Raw genomic sequence first — 9,526 nt, forward strand, 5'->3', positions numbered from 1 at the left:
CCCAATTAAGCCATTTTAGCCCGATTAAACCATTTTAGCCAAATTAAGCCATTTTAGCACGATTAATCCATTTTAGCCTGATAAAGCCATTTTAGCCCGATTAAGCCATTTTAGCCCAATTAAGCCATTTTAGCCCAATTAAGCCATTATAGCCTGATTAAGCCATTATAGCCTGATTAAGCCATTTTAGCCTGATTAAGCCATTATAGCCCAAATAAGCCATTTTAGCCCGATTAAGCCATTTTAGCCCGATTAATCCATTATAGCCTGATTAAGCCATTATAGCCCAATTAAGCCATTTTAGCCCGATTAAGCCATTTTAGCCTGATTAAGCCATTATAGCCCAATTAAGCCATTTTAGCCCAATTAAGCCATTCTAGCCCGATTAAGCCATTTTAGCCCGATTAAGCCATTATAGCCCATTAAGCCATTATAGCCTGATTAAGCCATTATAGCCTGATTAAGCCATTTTAGCCTGATTAAGCCATTATAGCCCAAATAAGCCATATTAGCCCAATTAAGCCATTTTAGCCCGATTAATCCATTTTAGCCCGATTAAGCCATTTTAGCCCAATTAAGCCATTTTAGCCCAATTAAGCCATTATAGCCTGATTAAGCCATTTTAGCCTGATTAAGCCATTATTGCCCAATTAAGCCATTTTAGCCCAATTAAGCCATTCTAGCCCGATTAAGCCATTTTAGCCCGATTAAGCCATTTTAGCCCGATTAAGCCATTATAGCCTGATTAAGCCATTATAGCCCAATTAAGCCATTTTAGCCTGATTAAGCCATTATAGCCTGATTAATCCATTATAGCCTGATTAAGCCATTATAGCTCAATTAAGCCATTTTAGCCCGATTAAGCCATTTTAGCCAAATTAAGCCATTTTAGCCCGTTTAATCCATTTTAGCCTGATTAAGCCATTTTAACCCAATTAAGCCATTATAGCCTGATCCATTATAGCCTGATTAAGCCATGATAGCCTGATTAAGCCATTATAGCCCAATTAAGCCATTTTAGCCCGATTAAGCCATTTTAGCCTGATTAAGCCATTATAGCCCAATTAAGCCATTTTAGCCCAATTAAGCCATTCTAGCCCGATTAAGCCATTTTAGCCCGATTAAGCCATTTTAGCCCGATTAAGCCATTATAGCCCAATTAAGCCATTATAGCCTGATTAAGCCATTATAGCCTGATTAAGCCATTTTAGCCTGATTAAGCCATTATAGCCCAAATAAGCCATTTTAGACCGATTAATCCATTTTAGCCCGATTAAGCCATTTTAGCCCAATTAAGCCATTTTAGCCCGATTAATCCATTATAGCCTGATTAAGCCATTATAGCCCAATTAAGCCATTTTAGCCCGATTAATCCATTTTAGCCCGATTAAGCCATTATAGCCAAATTAAGCCATTTTAGCGCGATTAAGCCATTTTAGCCCAATTAAGCCATTTTAGCCCAATTAAGCCATTATAGCCTGATTAAGCCATTATAGCCCAATTAAGCCATTTTCGCTCAATTAAGCCATTTTAACCCGATTAATCCATTTTAGCCTGATTAAGCCATTTTAGCCCGATTAAGCCATTTTAGCCCAATTAAGCCATTTTAGCCCAATTAAGCCATTATAGCCTGATTAAGCCATTATAGCCTGATTAAGCCATTTTAGCCTGATTAAGCCATTATAGCCCAAATAAGCCATTTTAGCCCGATTAAGCCATTTTAGCCCGATTAATCCATTATAGCCTGATTAAGCCATTATAGCCCAATTAAGCCATTTTAGCCCGATTAAGCCATTTTAGCCTGATTAAGCCATTATAGCCCAATTAAGCCATTTAAGCCCAATTAAGCCATTCTAGCCCGATTAAGCCATTTTAGCCCGATTAAGCCATTATAGCCCATTAAGCCATTATAGCCTGATTAAGCCATTATAGCCTGATTAAGCCATTTTAGCCTGATTAAGCCATTATAGCCCAAATAAGCCATTTTAGCCCAATTAAGCCATTTTAGCCCGATTAATCCATTTTAGCCCGATTAAGCCATTTTAGCCCAATTAAACCATTTTAGCCCAATTAAGCCATTATAGCCTCATTAAGCCATTTTAGCCTGATTAAGCCATTATTTCCCAATTAAGCCATTTAGCCCAATTAAGCCATTCTAGCCCGATTAAGCCATTTTAGCCCGATTAAGCCATTTTAGCCCGATTAAGCCATTATAGCCTGATTAAGCCATTATAGCCCAATTAAGCCATTTTAGCCTGATTAAGCCATTATAGCCTGATTAATCCATTATAGCCTGATTAAGCCATTATAGCGCAATTAAGCCATTTTAGCCCGATTAAGCCATTTTAGCCAAATTAAGCCATTTTAGCCCGTTTAATCCATTTTAGCCTGATTAAGCCATTTTAGCCCGATTAAGCCATTATAGCCTGATTAAGCCATTATAGCCTGATTAAGCCATGATAGCCTGATTAAGCCATTATAGCCCAATTAAGCCATTTTAGCCCGATTAAGCCATTTTAGCCTGATTAAGCCATTATAGCCCAATTAAGCCATTTTAGCCCAATTAAGCCATTCTAGCCCGATTAAGCCATTTTAGCCCGATTAAGCCATTTTAGCCCGATTAAGCCATTATAGCCCAATTAAGCCATTATAGCCTGATTAAGCCATTATAGCCTGATTAAGCCATTTTAGCCTGATTAAGCCATTATAGCCCAAATAAGCCATTTTAGACCGATTAATCCATTTTAGCCCGATTAAGCCATTTTAGCCCAATTAAGCCATTTTAGCCCGATTAATCCATTATAGCCTGATTAAGCCATTATAGCCCAATTAAGCCATTTTAGCCCGATTAATCCATTTTAGCCCGATTAAGCCATTATAGCCAAATTAAGCCATTTTAGCGCGATTAAGCCATTTTAGCCCAATTAAGCCATTTTAGCCCAATTAAGCCATTATAGCCTGATTAAGCCATTATAGCCCAATTAAGCCATTTTAGCTCAATTAAGCCATTTTAACCCGATTAATCAATTTTAGCCTGATTAAGCCATTATAGCCCAATTAAGCCATTTTAGCCCGATTAATCCATTTTAGCCCAATTAAGCCATTTTAGCCCGATTAAGCCATTTTAGCCCGATTAAGCCATTTTAGCCTGATTAAGCCATTATAGCCCAATTAAGCCATTTTAGCCCGATTAAGCCATTATAGCCTGATTAAGCCATTATAGCCCAATTAAGCCATTTCAGCCTGATTAAGCCATTTTAGCCCAATTAAGCCATTTTAGCCCAATTAAGCCATTATAGGCTGATTAAGCCATTATAGCCCTATTAAGCCATTTTAGCCCAATTAAGCCATTTTAGCCCAATTAAGCCATTTTAGCCCGATTAATCCATTTTAGCCCAATTAAGCCATTTTAGCCCAATTAAGCCATTTCAGCCCGATTAAGGCATTTTAGCCCGATTAAGCCATTTTAGCCGATTAAGCCATTATAGCCCAATTAAGCCATTTTAGCCCAATTAAGCCATTATACCCTGATTAAGCCATTATAGCCCAATTAAGCCATTTCAGACCGATTAAGCCATTTTAGCCCAATTAAGCCATTTTAGCCCAATTAAACCATTATAGCCTGATTAAGCCATTATAGCCCAATTAAGCCATTTTAGCCCAATTAAGCCATTTTAGCCCAATTAAGCCATTTTAGCCCGATTAATCCATTTTAGCCCAATTAAGCCATTTTAGCCCAATTAAGCCATTTTAGCCCGATTAAGCCATTTTAGCCCGATTAAGCCATTTTAGCCTGATTAAGCCATTATAGCCCAATTAAGCCATTTTAGCCCAATTAAGCCATTCTAGCCCGATTAAGCCATTTTAGCCCGATTAAGCCATTATAGCCCATTAAGCCATTATAGCCTGATTAAGCCATTATAGCCTGATTAAGCCATTTTAGCCTGATTAAGCCATTATAGCCCAAATAAGCCATATTAGCCCAATTAAGCCATTTTAGCCCGATTAATCCATTTTAGCCCGATTAAGCCATTTTAGCCCAATTAAGCCATTTTAGCCCAATTAAGCCATTATAGCCTGATTAAGCCATTTTAGCCTGATTAAGCCATTATTGCCCAATTAAGCCATTTTAGCCCAATTAAGCCATTCTAGCCCGATTAAGCCATTTTAGCCCGATTAAGCCATTTTAGCCCGATTAAGCCATTATAGCCTGATTAAGCCATTATAGCCCAATTAAGCCATTTTAGCCTGATTAAGCCATTATAGCCTGATTAATCCATTATAGCCTGATTAAGCCATTATAGCTCAATTAAGCCATTTTAGCCCGATTAAGCCATTTTAGCCAAATTAAGCCATTTTAGCCCGTTTAATCCATTTTAGCCTGATTAAGCCATTTTAACCCGATTAAGCCATTATAGCCTGATTAAGCCATTATAGCCTGATTAAGCCATGATAGCCTGATTAAGCCATTATAGCCCAATTAAGCCATTTTAGCCCGATTAAGCCATTTTAGCCTGATTAAGCCATTATAGCCCAATTAAGCCATTTTAGCCCAATTAAGCCATTCTAGCCCGATTAAGCCATTTTAGCCCGATTAAGCCATTTTAGCCGATTAAGCCATTATAGCCCAATTAAGCCATTATAGCCTGATTAAGCCATTATAGCCTGATTAAGCCATTTTAGCCTGATTAAGCCATTATAGCCCAAATAAGCCATTTTAGACCGATTAATCCATTTTAGCCCGATTAAGCCATTTTAGCCCAATTAAGCCATTTTAGCCCGATTAATCCATTATAGCCTGATTAAGCCATTATAGCCCAATTAAGCCATTTTAGCCCGATTAATCCATTTTAGCCCGATTAAGCCATTATAGCCAAATTAAGCCATTTTAGCGCGATTAAGCCATTTTAGCCCAATTAAGCCATTTTAGCCCAATTAAGCCATTATAGCCTGATTAAGCCATTATAGCCCAATTAAGCCATTTTCGCTCAATTAAGCCATTTTAACCCGATTAATCCATTTTAGCCTGATTAAGCCATTTTAGCCCGATTAAGCCATTTTAGCCCAATTAAGCCATTTTAGCCCAATTAAGCCATTATAGCCTGATTAAGCCATTATAGCCTGATTAAGCCATTTTAGCCTGATTAAGCCATTATAGCCCAAATAAGCCATTTTAGCCCGATTAAGCCATTTTAGCCCGATTAATCCATTATAGCCTGATTAAGCCATTATAGCCCAATTAAGCCATTTTAGCCCGATTAAGCCATTTTAGCCTGATTAAGCCATTATAGCCCAATTAAGCCATTTAAGCCCAATTAAGCCATTCTAGCCCGATTAAGCATTTTAGCCCGATTAAGCCATTATAGCCCATTAAGCCATTATAGCCTGATTAAGCCATTATAGCCTGATTAAGCCATTTTAGCCTGATTAAGCCATTATAGCCCAAATAAGCCATTTTAGCCCAATTAAGCCATTTTAGCCCGATTAATCCATTTTAGCCCGATTAAGCCATTTTAGCCCAATTAAACCATTTTAGCCCAATTAAGCCATTATAGCCTCATTAAGCCATTTTAGCCTGATTAAGCCATTATTTCCCAATTAAGCCATTTAGCCCAATTAAGCCATTCTAGCCCGATTAAGCCATTTTAGCCCGATTAAGCCATTTTAGCCCGATTAAGCCATTATAGCCTGATTAAGCCATTATAGCCCAATTAAGCCATTTTAGCCTGATTAAGCCATTATAGCCTGATTAATCCATTATAGCCTGATTAAGCCATTATAGCGCAATTAAGCCATTTTAGCCCGATTAAGCCATTTTAGCCAAATTAAGCCATTTTAGCCCGTTTAATCCATTTTAGCCTGATTAAGCCATTTTAGCCCGATTAAGCCATTATAGCCTGATTAAGCCATTATAGCCTGATTAAGCCATGATAGCCTGATTAAGCCATTATAGCCCAATTAAGCCATTTTAGCCCGATTAAGCCATTTTAGCCTGATTAAGCCATTATAGCCCAATTAAGCCATTTTAGCCCAATTAAGCCATTCTAGCCCGATTAAGCCATTTTAGCCCGATTAAGCCATTTTAGCCCGATTAAGCCATTATAGCCCAATTAAGCCATTATAGCCTGATTAAGCCATTATAGCCTGATTAAGCCATTTTAGCCTGATTAAGCCATTATAGCCCAAATAAGCCATTTTAGACCGATTAATCCATTTTAGCCCGATTAAGCCATTTTAGCCCAATTAAGCCATTTTAGCCCGATTAATCCATTATAGCCTGATTAAGCCATTATAGCCCAATTAAGCCATTTTAGCCCGATTAATCCATTTTAGCCCGATTAAGCCATTATAGCCAAATTAAGCCATTTTAGCGCGATTAAGCCATTTTAGCCCAATTAAGCCATTTTAGCCCAATTAAGCCATTATAGCCTGATTAAGCCATTATAGCCCAATTAAGCCATTTTAGCTCAATTAAGCCATTTTAACCCGATTAATCAATTTTAGCCTGATTAAGCCATTATAGCCCAATTAAGCCATTTTAGCCCGATTAATCCATTTTAGCCCAATTAAGCCATTTTAGCCCGATTAAGCCATTTTAGCCCGATTAAGCCATTTTAGCCTGATTAAGCCATTATAGCCCAATTAAGCCATTTTAGCCCGATTAAGCCATTATAGCCTGATTAAGCCATTATAGCCCAATTAAGCCATTTCAGCCTGATTAAGCCATTTTAGCCCAATTAAGCCATTTTAGCCCAATTAAGCCATTATAGGCTGATTAAGCCATTATAGCCCTATTAAGCCATTTTAGCCCAATTAAGCCATTTTAGCCCAATTAAGCCATTTTAGCCCGATTAATCCATTTTAGCCCAATTAAGCCATTTTAGCCCAATTAAGCCATTTCAGCCCGATTAAGGCATTTTAGCCCGATTAAGCCATTTTAGCCCGATTAAGCCATTATAGCCCAATTAAGCCATTTTAGCCCAATTAAGCCATTATACCCTGATTAAGCCATTATAGCCCAATTAAGCCATTTCAGACCGATTAAGCCATTTTAGCCCAATTAAGCCATTTTAGCCCAATTAAACCATTATAGCCTGATTAAGCCATTATAGCCCAATTAAGCCATTTTAGCCCAATTAAGCCATTTTAGCCCAATTAAGCCATTTTAGCCCGATTAATCCATTTTAGCCCAATTAAGCCATTTTAGCCCAATTAAGCCATTTTAGCCCGATTAAGCCATTTTAGCCCGATTAAGCCATTTTAGCCTGATTAAGCCATTATAGCCCAATTAAGCCATTTTAGCCCAATTAAGCCATTTTAGCCCAATTAAGCCATTATAGCCTGATTAAGCCATTTTAGCCTGATTAAGCCATTATAGCCCAAATAAGCCATTTTAGCCCGATTAAGCCATTTTAGCCCGATTAATCCATTATAGCCTGATTAAGCCATTATAGCCCAATTAAGCCATTTTAGAGCGATTAAGCCATTTTAGCCTGATTAAGCCATTATAGCCCAATTAAGCCATTTTAGCCCAATTAAGCCATTTTAGCCCAATTAAGCCATTGTAGCCCGATTAAGCCATTTTAGCCCGATTAAGCCATTATAGCCCGATTAAGCCATTTTAGCCTGATTAAGCCATTTTAGCCCGATTAAGCCATTTTAGCCCAATTAAGCCATTTTAGCCCGATTAAGCCATTATAGCCCAATTAAGCCATTTTAGCCTGATTAAGCCATTTTAGCCAAATTAAGCCATTTTAGCCCGTTTAATCCATTTTAGCCTGATTAAGCCATTTTAGCCCGATTAAGCCATTATAGCCTGATTAAGCCATTATAGCCTGATTAAGCCATGATAGCCTGATTAAGCCATTATAGCCCAATTAAGCCATTTTAGCCCGATTAAGCCATTTTAGCCTGATTAAGCCATTATAGCCCAATTAAGCCATTTTAGCCCAATTAAGCCATTCTAGCCCGATTAAGCCATTTTAGCCCGATTAAGCCATTTTAGCCCGATTAAGCCATTATAGCCCAATTAAGCCATTATAGCCTGATTAAGCCATTATAGCCTGATTAAGCCATTTTAGCCTGATTAAGCCATTATAGCCCAAATAAGCCATTTTAGACCGATTAATCCATTTTAGCCCGATTAAGCCATTTTAGCCCAATTAAGCCATTTTAGCCCGATTAATCCATTATAGCCTGATTAAGCCATTATAGCCCAATTAAGCCATTTTAGCCCGATTAATCCATTTTAGCCCGATTAAGCCATTATAGCCAATTAAGCCATTTTAGCGCGATTAAGCCATTTTAGCCCAATTAAGCCATTTTAGCCCAATTAAGCCATTATAGCCTGATTAAGCCATTATAGCCCAATTAAGCCATTTTAGCTCAATTAAGCCATTTTAACCCGATTAATCAATTTTAGCCTGATTAAGCCATTATAGCCCAATTAAGCCATTTTAGCCCGATTAATCCATTTTAGCCCAATTAAGCCATTTTAGCCCGATTAAGCCATTTTAGCCCGATTAAGCCATTTTAGCCTGATTAAGCCATTATAGCCCAATTAAGCCATTTTAGCCCGATTAAGCCATTATAGCCTGATTAAGCCATTATAGCCCAATTAAGCCATTTCAGCCTGATTAAGCCATTTTAGCCCAATTAAGCCATTTTAGCCCAATTAAGCCATTATAGGCTGATTAAGCCATTATAGCCCTATTAAGCCATTTTAGCCCAATTAAGCCATTTTAGCCCAATTAAGCCATTTTAGCCCGATTAATCCATTTTAGCCCAATTAAGCCATTTTAGCCCAATTAAGCCATTTCAGCCCGATTAAGGCATTTTAGCCCGATTAAGCCATTTTAGCCCGATTAAGCCATTATAGCCCAATTAAGCCATTTTAGCCCAATTAAGCCATTATAGCCTGATTAAGCCATTATAGCCCAATTAAGCCATTTCAGACCGATTAAGCCATTTTAGCCCAATTAAGCCATTTTAGCCCAATTAAACCATTATAGCCTGATTAAGCCATTATAGCCCAATTAAGCCATTTTAGCCCAATTAAGCCATTTTAGCCCAATTAAGCCATTTTAGCCCGATTAATCCATTTTAGCCCAATTAAGCCATTTTAGCCCAATTAAGCCATTTTAGCCCGATTAAGCCATTTTAGCCCGATTAAGCCATTTTAGCCTGATTAAGCCATTATAGCCCAATTAAGCCATTTTAGCCCAATTAAGCCATTTTAGCCCAATTAAGCCATTATAGCCTGATTAAGCCATTTTAGCCTGATTAAGCCATTATAGCCCAAATAAGCCATTTTAGCCCGATTAAGCCATTTTAGCCCGATTAATCCATTATAGCCTGATTAAGCCATTATAGCCCAATTAAGCCATTTTAGAGCGATTAAGCCATTTTAGCCTGATTAAGCCATTATAGCCCAATTAAGCCATTTTAGCCCAATTAAGCCATTTTAGCCCAATTAAGCCATTGTAGCCCGATTAAGCCATTTTAGCCCGATTAAGCCATTATAGCC

Source organism: Myxine glutinosa, chromosome 3, assembly GCF_964187855.1.
Source record: "Myxine glutinosa chromosome 3, kmMyxGlut1.1, whole genome shotgun sequence".
NCBI lineage: Eukaryota > Metazoa > Chordata > Myxini > Myxiniformes > Myxinidae > Myxine > Myxine glutinosa.